The sequence below is a fragment of the Leuciscus leuciscus genome (genome assembly GCF_965113295.1).
Source record: "Leuciscus leuciscus genome assembly, contig: HAP1_SCAFFOLD_266, whole genome shotgun sequence".
NCBI classification, from domain to species: Eukaryota; Metazoa; Chordata; class Actinopteri; order Cypriniformes; family Leuciscidae; genus Leuciscus; species Leuciscus leuciscus.
In genome coordinates this window covers 51,660-63,171 of record NW_028118456.1, presented here as the reverse complement: position 1 = coordinate 63,171, position 11,512 = coordinate 51,660, and the positions used below count along the sequence as shown (strand labels likewise).

Sequence of the window (11,512 nt, the reverse complement as noted above, 5' to 3'; positions counted from 1 at the left end):
TTTATAGCCTAGGATTTTTCCAGGTTAATAATTGCATTTCTTTCACAGTATTTTCACAGTAAGACTTCTCATGTATCTGCTGCACTCTGCTGTAACATTTCACAATTACACTACATATATATATATTAGAGGTGGGCATAGATTAATTTTTTTAATCTAGATTAATCTAGATTAATTTTGAAATTAATCTAGATTAATCTAGATTAAAATGGCTCATTTGAATTCTGCCGAAGGCATTCAGAATATGTGTGCTACCCAAATAATGACTATAAAAGTAAGTCTTTGAGAACGGGTTTCTCAAGCCAGGTGGCGCATTAGACCAGGGGCTCATCTCCTGTTTCCAAAATGCATCACAAACTGCTTGAGAAAGCTGTTCTACTCATAGACTGTAAAAGGTTACTACTGTACTGTTACCGTCCATAGGCAACATTAGGTAAGCCTATGTTATTATCAACTACTATAGGCTATCAATTAGGGATGGGCGATATGGCCTAAAATCTATATTGTGATATACATTGCAGCCTCTTGCAATAACGATATAGTATATTATAATAAAACTATTTCAGAACAGATTACACAGACCCATGCTAAACAACTGCTAAATGTTTTTTTTTTTTTTTTAAAGGGTGTATGTAGTTTTGAGAACATATATTGTGCAAAACTGTAAGTATACAACATAATTTTGCAGATAAATAAAATTTAAGTACACTAGCTGCAGAGACTTAAGTAGGTCTAATGTTTATTATGGCTTGGAGCTTATGAAACCCCAAATTTAAAATTAGAATATTGTCTAACTGATGTCTTTTCAGTTAAAAAGAAACACAACAACGATTCTTAAAATCGAGATTATGTGCTACACACCACTATGATATATTGGAATGGGAATAATACGCGCGCGCTGGTATTCAGTGATATCATGTTTCGTTTTGAATTTGAGGTGGTCGAACGGATTAGTCGTGTGTTAACTTACCGAACTGTTACCCCACACACTCTGTATATAGTTTTCTGCTGCTCGTCGGACGGCTTAAACCCGAACCAAGTCCAAATAATGGATGTTGCACCGATCTTTTTCACCAGCTTTCACTTTCAGCCGTGTTTACTTAAGATGACGACGAATATGCGTTGCAGCCGGGTTTACCTCGCGGCCGCGGGTAGATTGCGTCATCATAGCTTGTGTAGTATAGAGACAGCTCCCAACCCAACTTGGAGAATAGATTAACGGCGATATTTTTTTTATCGCGCGATAAGAGTCTCGCGTTAACGCAGCACGTTAACGCCGATAACGGCCCACCACTAATATATATACACTACATTTAAAAAAATACAGTAAAATCAGTAATAAAGTGAAATATTATTACAATTTGAAATAAGTGTTTTCTTTTTGAATATATTGTAAAATGTAATTTGTTCCTTTGAACAAATGTAAATGATGTGTTTTCAGCATAATTACTCTCTGAAATTCAATAAATTTCTTACGAAAACACGTAAATTTGATCATGTCACACCCATCCTGCGAGCTTTACATTGGCTACCTGTCCAATATAGGATTGATTATAAAATTCTCCTACTCGTGTTCAAATGCCTGCACCATCTTGCTCCAAGTTATCTATCAGAACTTATACACTTATACAGCCCGTCCCGTGTCTTAAGATCTAGTAATCTTAATATACTTGCTGTTCCCTGCACAAGGTTGAAGCGTAGAGGAGATAGAGCCTTTTCAGTAGTGGGACCCAGATTATGGAACAACCTGCCAATACAAATTAGAACAGCTCACTCGCTATCAGTTTTTAAATCCCTACTGAAAACTCATCTATTCTCCTTAGCTTTTAATACCATCTAAGTGTCCTCTCTTCTGTAGCTTATATATTTTAATTTGATGTTGAATATATGTCTATAGTTTAAATTGTTTAATACTATACTGTAACCTCTCAGCTGTTGTGTATTTTAACCGTATGCTATGTTCTATTTAATGATTGTACAGCACTTTGGTCAGTCCTGTGACTGTTGAAATGTGCTTTATAAATAAACAAACTAAACAAACTAAACTACTCTCTTCAGTGAGTCACATGATCATTGACTCCACATGACAGTCTTCAGTGTCACATGATCCTTCAGAAATCATTCTAATATGAACATTTGATGCTCAAGAAACATTTATTATTATTATCAATGTTGGGGGGCACAACGAGGGACACAGTCGAATGCCTTCTCCAAATCCATAAAGCACATGTGGATTGGTTTGGCAAACTCCCATGAACACTCCAGGTACCCTGGAGAGCGTATAGAGCTGGTCCAGTGTTCCACGACCGGGACGAAAACCACACAGTTCCTCCTGAATCCAGGGTTCGACTATCGGCCGAATTCTCCTCTCCAGTACCCTGGAATAGACTTTCACGAGGAGGCTGAGAAGTGTGATCCCCCTGTAGTTGGAACACACCCTTCGGTTCCCTTTCTTGAAAAGAGGGACAACCACCCCGGTCTGCCAGTCCAGAGGTTCTGTCCCCGACCGCCATGTGATGCTGCATGCCCACAACATCCAGAGACTTGAGGTACCCAGGGCGGATCTCATCCACCCCCGGTGCCTTGCCAACAAGGAGCTTCTTACAGTTTTTTACAATCGCGCTATGACAATTTTTTTCAATACTTTTAACAAATTTCCTAAACTCTTAACGCACCAACACACCTACAACACACAATTGGCAAAACAGTTCATTTCATGCTCAAAAGCACACATTGTAAACTAAACTCCAACACTAATTTTCAAAATACAATAATACACTAGCAACAATACACTATGTCTGCCAAAACACTGCAAACATGTCTCAAAATCAAATAATTTTTCAAAACACTAACATACGTTCTCGTCCAACAGGAAGATTTAGTCAATCATAGCACAATGTCATAAAAACACTAACATCAGATGGAATTACAGAAACTGCATTATTTTATATGTGTCAGGTATGCCCTTATATATTGTATTGATCATAGATTGTGTTTTGCACTGCAGTTTCTTTTTAAGTCTCTCTACATTTTAGTTTTGTTGGGTTTAGGTCTTTTGCTGCAGAAATTCAATAAAAAAGACCCATCTCAGAGTGCTTTACAGAATGTACGGTTACTGTAATGAAAAAACGAAGACAGAGACAGAATTGCTGCAATAAAGACTTTATTTGCAAAAGGACATTACTGCAAGATAACAAAAATATGCAATATAGATGCCATTTATTATGTGAAAATAAAAAATATACGAACAGAAAAAGCACCAGAAGAAAAAAGAAAAAAAAGAGTCACCTTCTAATCTGCCTGGTCTTCTGCATTTGGCCACATGTATTGCCACATAATTTTGCATAATTCAATCAGCTGTTTCTCAGTAGCAATGGAATAAAATACAGGGGATATATTTGTGTTTCAATTCACAATATAAGCAGCTGTTTACCTTGACTTTAGCCTGTAAGGTTAGGTTTAGAACACGGTGTTATCTGTTCTGACATACAGTGTTAAAGCATTGGTAAATTTGGCAGTAAAAATCCATTGTTTTGGTCTTGTTTGAGCCTGTGTGTAAAAGAAGTTCAAGCATTTTAAATTTGTGTTAATTGTATGCATTTTGTGTTAAAGCAACAAGAAATGTGTTAATAGTATAGCTTATACAGACGGATGTAGTGCTAACTGTGTTAAGAGTTTTGGAAAATTGTTAAAAGAATTGAAAAATCTGTCATAGCAATCGTAAAAAACTGTGACTTCAGCTTGGGTGATGGACGAGTCCCCCTCGGAGGGGTGTGTGTGGGATGTATCGGTCAGATTGAAGAGATCTTCAGAGTATTCCTTCCACCGTCCGACGATATCCCTAGATGAGGTCAACAGCTTCCCCCTCCTGAGGCGCCGGACGGTTTGCCAGAATCTCTCCGAGGCCAACCGATAGTCCTTTTCCATGGCCTCACTGAACTCCTCACAGGCCTGATTTTTTGCCTCCACGACCACCTGGGCTGCAGTCCGCTTGGCCTGCCGGTACCCGTCAGCTGCCTCAGGAGTCCCACAAGCCATCCAGGCCTGATAGGACTCCTTCTTCAGCTTGACGGCATCCCTTACTTCCGGTGTCCACCACCGGGTTCGGGGATTGCAGCCTCGGGCGACGCCTCGGTCCTTGATAGATTGTGTCTCATGGGCTTCTGAACCGCTCTTAGTCTGACCCGTCACCTGGCCCTGTTTGCCTTGGGAGACCCTACCAGGGGCATATAGGCCCCCGGACAACTTAGCTCCTAGGATCATCCGGGTACTCAAACCCCTCCACCAAGATAAGGGAGCAGTTCAAGGAGGAGTGTAAGAAAATGTTTTAAAGTTAAATTCCAACCTGGTCTCATGGGAAAGAGTGACATTTACAAAAAAAAAATTATTCCTTTTACAAAGAAGAAACAGCACTGCATTGAGTGCATTAACAAATAAAAAAATAAAACAATAATAATAAAACAATTAATTAAACATTTAAACAATCAATGAAAAGTTGAAATCACAGCTAAAGAGTGACATTGTTTATTCTTATAGCAGTTTGTGACGTCACGAAATATAAACTATTGATTCGTGTTCTTGAACACAAATTTCCCATTTTTTTCCTGTCACTCAGCACGACTTTCGATCTACTGTAGCTATTTCAATAAGCTATATTTTGTGTCTGCACCACGTTTTTCTTTTTGCCACTCGGGAACATTGTTTGTTTGTTTTTTCCCTCATTTGTCATTATTATTATTTTTTACTTTAAGCGCTACATTACTCAACATTTAATCAGAGATTTTTTTGTCATTGTTTTTATTGATTTATTCTGTAGGCTTCTCATCGTCAGTGATTCATTCCAGTAAAAATATAGTTAATATATTCTACCCGTTAATTAACGAGACTGCAGAGTTGTGCTACGGCTATTGCTTCTAAAAGTTGCTGTTTATTTTTTGAGAAATACCGTTTTTCTATCGGTTTGGTGTGTCAAACCTAACAGTAATCTGCAGAACCCATGAGCCTTATCGACCGTTATGACCATCAGTTTTAATTGTTTCTCCTTCGATTGTGAGAACGGGGATTTGTTTTGGATAGTAATTTAATTAAAATAAATGTAATGCATTTAATTTAATTTAATTAATTAGTGGATGCCAGCATTACCCGTGATCCTAAGCATCCGTTGCTATGGAGACGTACCCAGTCCGCTTTGGGATTGGGTGATTTCTTTAGTGATTTCATTTCTCATTGCGCTCTGCCAGGTAAGTTACGAGGTTCATAATAAGTAATGATCACGTTTTGCTTAAATATTATAATTGATGCATTTCTTTGTCATTAGACTCATGATGTGTCAATAATAACAATATAACTTGGCCTAACGTTACTGCATAAATCTGGAATGAGAAACCCCAGACAAATGTCACGCGCCTTTTAACAGTCATACAGGAAATAGGAAAAACATGACTTTACATGTGCTTGCCACTCTGCTGCTGTTGCTGTTTTATCAGTCAGTGGTTAGATCAGCGTAGCAGACAATAAACGGGACAAGGGACGTCACGTATGGGACAAATCAATTAGGCCCAATATACAGACGTCCCGGCTAATAGGTGACACGTGACAGTTGGCATTGGCAAGTGGCTAGGTTAGCCAGTAGTACTAACCCCCTTTATAGTAACAACCTAGTTTAAGGAATTCTAACGTTACAATTGTGCCTCTTGTTACTGGATCTCATGTTCCAAAAACAAGTTGTATTAAGGCTTTAATGTAATTTTTTACTTCATTTTAGAGATGCCAGGAAGTTCAAAGAAAATGTGCCCAGGGTGCAACACCCTAATAAGTGTTGCATACAAGGCTTGCCCGCTTTGCAAACAACTGCAGCCATACAAAGCAAAAGTTGCAGCGAAGAGATGCAACTTTCAAAATAAAAAAAATGAATGGAAGGAGTCAGTCAAGAAAAACAACAACAGGACAGTTGTTCTCAATAGCAGCCATGTGTTGGTAAGGTTAGGTCAAAGTTCAGGATTCTAATAGGAATTTATGAAGTTAAGTCAATTAACACAGTAAAGTTTAACAGTCAATAGCCATGTTTCCATGTAATTGTCAAGCGAACTTTTGAAATGTTTCGAAAAAGTATAAAATATCAATCAGGTATATTTCTATCAACTGGGTTGGAGGGAATTAATTAAGATCCCGCTAGGGGATCCTCCCACACTGAAGCTGTCCCTAACCCGCCCCATTTCCCACCAGCTTTGGGCTGCAAACAACCCAACCCTTAGGAGATGGGACCTCTGCACTATGGGGGCCGTTACCGGAGAAAGACTCAGGGTCCCGAGCAACACCGCCCAAGTGGTTTCCCATACACCACATTTTTGAAAAAGACAAAAACCACCTCAAGCGACCGTAAAATGTTTTTGCTAAATTGAGGACGTTTTTTCCCCAAATTTTGATGGAAACATGGCTGGTGAAACATGTAGTAGTAATGAATTCCTTGATATGAGTTGTACATTTAATATGACCAATAAACAGTTGTCATGAAATTAATATTTAAATTAAATTATTGTATTCGGTGCATGTTTTTTTTTATTTAATAATGTTTTTATTTCAGCTTGACAAACTTGCTGCCCTTGATTTATTTATTTTTTCCCCATACTACTTTTGGGGAAGAAGTGCAAAGGAAGCTTGGTGGCCGATGTCATCCTAGGAGGGGATTATATTTTGGATCCTGATTTGCTTCAGAGGGTTAAACATATTTATGAAGCTGTGCTAAAGAGTAAGTCTTTTTTTTTACAAATATGAAGCTCTGGATTAATCTGAAAACACTGGTAACCCTAAGGAACCCAAAGCAATGTGAACCCACAAGTATCATTATCTTTATTTTTCTATTGATGCAAAGTATGAGCATTACTTTCAGCCATAATAGGATAAAGCAGCATGTGATCACCCAATTGTTTTCTTTAGCAGTTAAGCCAAGTCAACAAGCTAGATAAAAAGTAGGCAGAAAATCTAGAATGCTCTGATCAGACATTAAGAGACAGCATTACCTTGACTAGGAACTCGATGACTATATTTGTTGATATAGACTGTAGATAATTAATTTTACTTTTTAATCATAGCATAACACACCTGTAATGTACAAATCAATCTTATTATATATACTAGCCTGTTATCATCACTCGCCCGCAGGTCCTCTTCCTTGTGGTTCAATAATTAGTCATAGGCTATATGGAATAAAGGGGCACTGAGATTAAGGCAAACCGTAAAATTTTTCTTGTGTGTGATGTTTGTCTTGTCTGCAAGTTCATTTTCAAAGACAGAAGAAGGCCACAAGTAGCACAGAAACTACAGCACCTCCAGAAGCCACTGAGACCAACGGCACTCCAGAAGCTACTGCCACTGAGACCACAGGCTCATCAAAAGCCACAAGACCCTGGGGCCAGAAAGCAAAAAAAAGACAAAGTGAAGTATATTTCCTTATTAGTCAGTAATGTTTTATTAGAACTGTGTTAATAAGTATGTTATCACAGAACTATGTTTTTTTAATATAGTACCAGTCAAAAGTTTGAACCCACCTACCCATCCAAGAGAATGGGAAAGCGTGTCCAAACTTTTGACCGATACTGTATATTCTAAATTAGTAATTTAGACTAGTAAATTAGTAAACTTACTGTATTTAAATATTAAGCATAGCGTCAGTTCTGGCAGGTCACATTAGTCAAGCTCGAATCAGCTGATCCACGTCTACCTATAGGAATACGACGCCTATATACAGTAACGCCTATTACTGTATACATGTATAAGCTCCTTCAGTATTATCAGCAGCTATCGCGTTTCTCAGGAGCGAATTACCCTCCTCCATCCCCAGCTCCACCTCTCGTCAGTCATTATAGCATTCTGATTACCCCTGAATCAGACTTAAATTCTCTTAATTATATTGTACATTCAAATGAATTAATGATATCTGCAATACTTTTATGTCTGCTCTTATGATTCTATGCTAGGCTGCATGGATGCGCTGGGAGTTCTTGCCCAGAACAGAACCATACCACCAATCCAAACTATATGCTAACTGTCAATCATATTTGACGATAGTGGTCTTGACAGAAATAGTGTTTAATAAAATGTGGTATCTTGTATGTTTTTTATACAGATCCAGTCCAACAGAGGGTAGCCAGCAAGATGAAGCAAAAAAAAAAGTGTTAAGTACTCTATTTACATTTTCTCTATTTAAAATGATATGATGTATCAACTACACATTGATTCTGCCGTCACAGTTAGGTATTGTCTATACTGGTATATTGGTATACTTATTTCAATGTTATATTGACTGTCTTTCAGATGAGTGTCCAGAATGCTGTAGGAGAGTGAGGCAAAACAACTTTGACTACTCCAAGGTTTTGAAAAGAAGAGTGAGAGAGGTTTGTCTTTCTAAAGCCTTTTCAACTGTCTTGCTTTATATCAATGTACTTGCATTCACTCATTATTAATATTTAAATCCTTTTTGATTCTACAATGAATAAGGCCCTGTGTCCACGAAAGCGTTTTTTCACGCGACTGGCATATTTTTCCAATAGTTTTCAGTGGGAGCGCCGCTGAGTGTCTTTTTCACGCTGATGCACTGAGCATTCGTCGTTTTTTACCGGTCGCCAAGAGTTGAAGAATGTTCAACTTTGGGTAAAATGCAGCGCTCATCACTGTCACTTTTTACCCAGCTGTCCAATCACAGTGGAGGAGGGGCGGGACTATCTTGAAAATACATTCGCCAAAGAGGGACATACCTGGAAATTCAAGCTTCGCCTTTTGCGTTTTACACTCAGTGACACTTTACCGGTCGCCAAGAGTTGAAGAATGTTCAACTTTGGGTAAAATGCAGTGCTCATCACTGTCACTTTTTACTCAGCCGTCCAATCACAGTGGAGGAGGGGCGGGACTAATAACACACAACCGCCACACTCTGCTCGTACAAAGTAAACAGATGACAACAACAAGCATAATAATTAAACAAAATAGTTTTAAACTAGAGCCAGAGCAAATACTTTATAATCTATCGACATTTTTATATAGAAACAACACAGAAACAAACAATCTGTGAAATGAGATACTAGTAACACTTTCGCGAATATTCCGTATAATAACAACAAGCAAAGCATCTCTACTGAAAAAAAAAAAGCCAAACGCTCTCAAGCACTCACAGCTAGGCGTTATCAGCTGGCTAAAAACGGTTTGGTGGACACACAGCCTTAGCCTGACTACGTCAGACTTCGTACTTCCGCTCAATTTCAGTTCGCTTCTGTACTCAGTCTGAGATAGCGACCGTTTTCCCTGTTTTCCTCCGGCCTCAAAACAGCCGGCCAATCAACGAACAGAGGGCGGGCTGAGAGCCGTGACGTAGACGCTGATTGTACCGTGGATGCGTAGATTTACTTCACATAATCTGCAAAAGTCGTTCACAGCCATGTTCACTCCGGTATTTCGCTCGATGGTTTTGTTTTCGCATCATACATGTGTTTGCAACACGGTCTCACCCCTATTCGTCACATACTGCCGTTTGGTCATTTTCCCCTCACGTACCAAAGGCCGACGTTGAGGGTACCCCCTATTCGTCGCTTGACAACGGAGAGGGTCATCCGATAGATTTGAGTGCAAATCCCTCATCTTTGAATTTTGAAGAAATGGGGTTACCCATCCAGCGGTTTGCCTGCGCTGGAAAGTATGGTTTTAGGCGACTGATTTTATGCTGCAAATGTGTATTTTGCAGTAGCGTGCGGCGCATATTGTTACAATCATTCATTGGTGCGGTGAGCATACATTTTCGTGGGGCAGAAACCCTTGTCTGAATCGGTATAACGACTTTTCCTTTCTCTTTTTTATATAATTTTGGGTTACATTAAAATTACATAATTACAGGACTTTATATTTGCTGTATGCTTAACACATGCCTTAATTTAGGTGGGATATTTTATAATTGTAGATCACATAGTTTGATCATTTCCCCCTCACGTCCATAAGCCGACGTTGAGGGTAGCTACCCCCATTCGTCGCTTGACAACGGAGAGGGTCGTCCGATATTTGAATGCAAATCCCTCATCTTTGGATTTTGACGAAATGGGGGTTATCCATCCAGCTGGAAAGTATGGTTTCAGGCGATTAATTATGCTGCAAATGTGCATTTTACAGTAGCGTGCGGCGCATATACTGTTACAATCATTGGCGCGGTGACCATACATTTTCGTAGGGCAGAAACCCTTGACTAAATCGGTATCACGACTTTTTTCTCTCTCTCTCTTTTTTTTTTTTTTATATATAATTTTGGCCTACATTAAAACGACATAATTGCAGGACTGCATATTTGCTGTAGGCTTAAAACATGCCTTAATTTAGGTGGGATATTTTGCCGATGGTATTTCAATTTGCAATTGCTTATACTATAGTGAGCCTACAACTTTGCTTTTTTTTTTGCGACAAAAAAATAAAATAAACAATATTCGCCTACTTTTATAGAACTTTCATCTCAATACTGATTATGATGTTGTAATAAATTAAATAGCCTACTGCAGAAATGTTTATATTGCTTAATATGGACATATCCTTTGGCAAAGTGATGGATGCATTCTGGGAAGTGGTGTGTTTAAATGTAATGGCTACATATACCCGTGTTTCCTTCACTTAGACATTTATGCTGACCCTTTAAAATTATATTAAAAAATATTATAAAAAAATATTAAGACTGTACTTTTTAATTATGATTGATATTTTGGCGCAATTTTGTGCAACACGTCACTGTGTGCGACCATCGCAGAAACCATTGCCCAGCGCGATTCCACCACGGTAAGTCGCTTACAACAGTCTCATAAGAAAGAGAAATGAATAAGCATTTATACGTCCAAAAGTAATACAATTACAAGTTTATAAAAAAAAAAAAACATGTTGTAGGCCTATATATATATCAGGGTACCGTCGTCGGTGTATGAATGAGTGAATGAATGGGTGAATGTGAGGCAATCTGTAAAGCGCTTTGGTGGCAATGAGTCTGTTGCAAGCGCCTATATAGTCCATTTTGTGTGGAAATAAACTCATAATTTTATTTTGGACGTGTAAATGCTTATTGAGGGATTATTGGGGATATATATATATATATATATAGTTTAAGTCTGGCAAGGCAAAGTTTATACAAGTATCCTGATCATGTTATTCCTGTTTGTTTATCCAAACACAAGGATGTGTTCAAAATATCATGAACCCTAGCTCACACAAAAACTTATTTTTAAAGCCATTTATTTTTTATGATATTGTGATTGCATTAATGAACAAGAGCACCATTTACTTAACTTCTTAGCCTAGTAGTTATTCATATTGTATTATGTAGTTTGGTGATCTATTCTTTTTTGATTTGTTCTTCTCTTTCTCTGCAGGTTCCTTAATCCCTGTCCTTTTTTAAAAAAAACATCACCTCATTACATCGAAAAAAAGGCACTTTTAAGAGCCACATTTGTCTTGTATTTTGTTACTCTCTCTACTGTTGTATTGTGTTCTCTCT

General features: G+C 38.2%; 1 long non-coding RNA gene across 1 annotated transcript; it reads left to right on the top strand.

Annotated features, from left to right (window-relative positions):
• The first annotated feature begins 6,778 nt into the window (after nt 1-6,778).
• On the top strand, nt 6,779-9,074 carry LOC309491462. Its single transcript, XR_014203131.1, has 3 exons — nt 6,779-7,434; nt 8,126-8,173; nt 8,314-9,074. It is a non-coding gene; the product is annotated as an uncharacterized lncRNA (long non-coding RNA).
• The last annotated feature ends 2,438 nt before the right edge of the window (nt 9,075-11,512 follow it).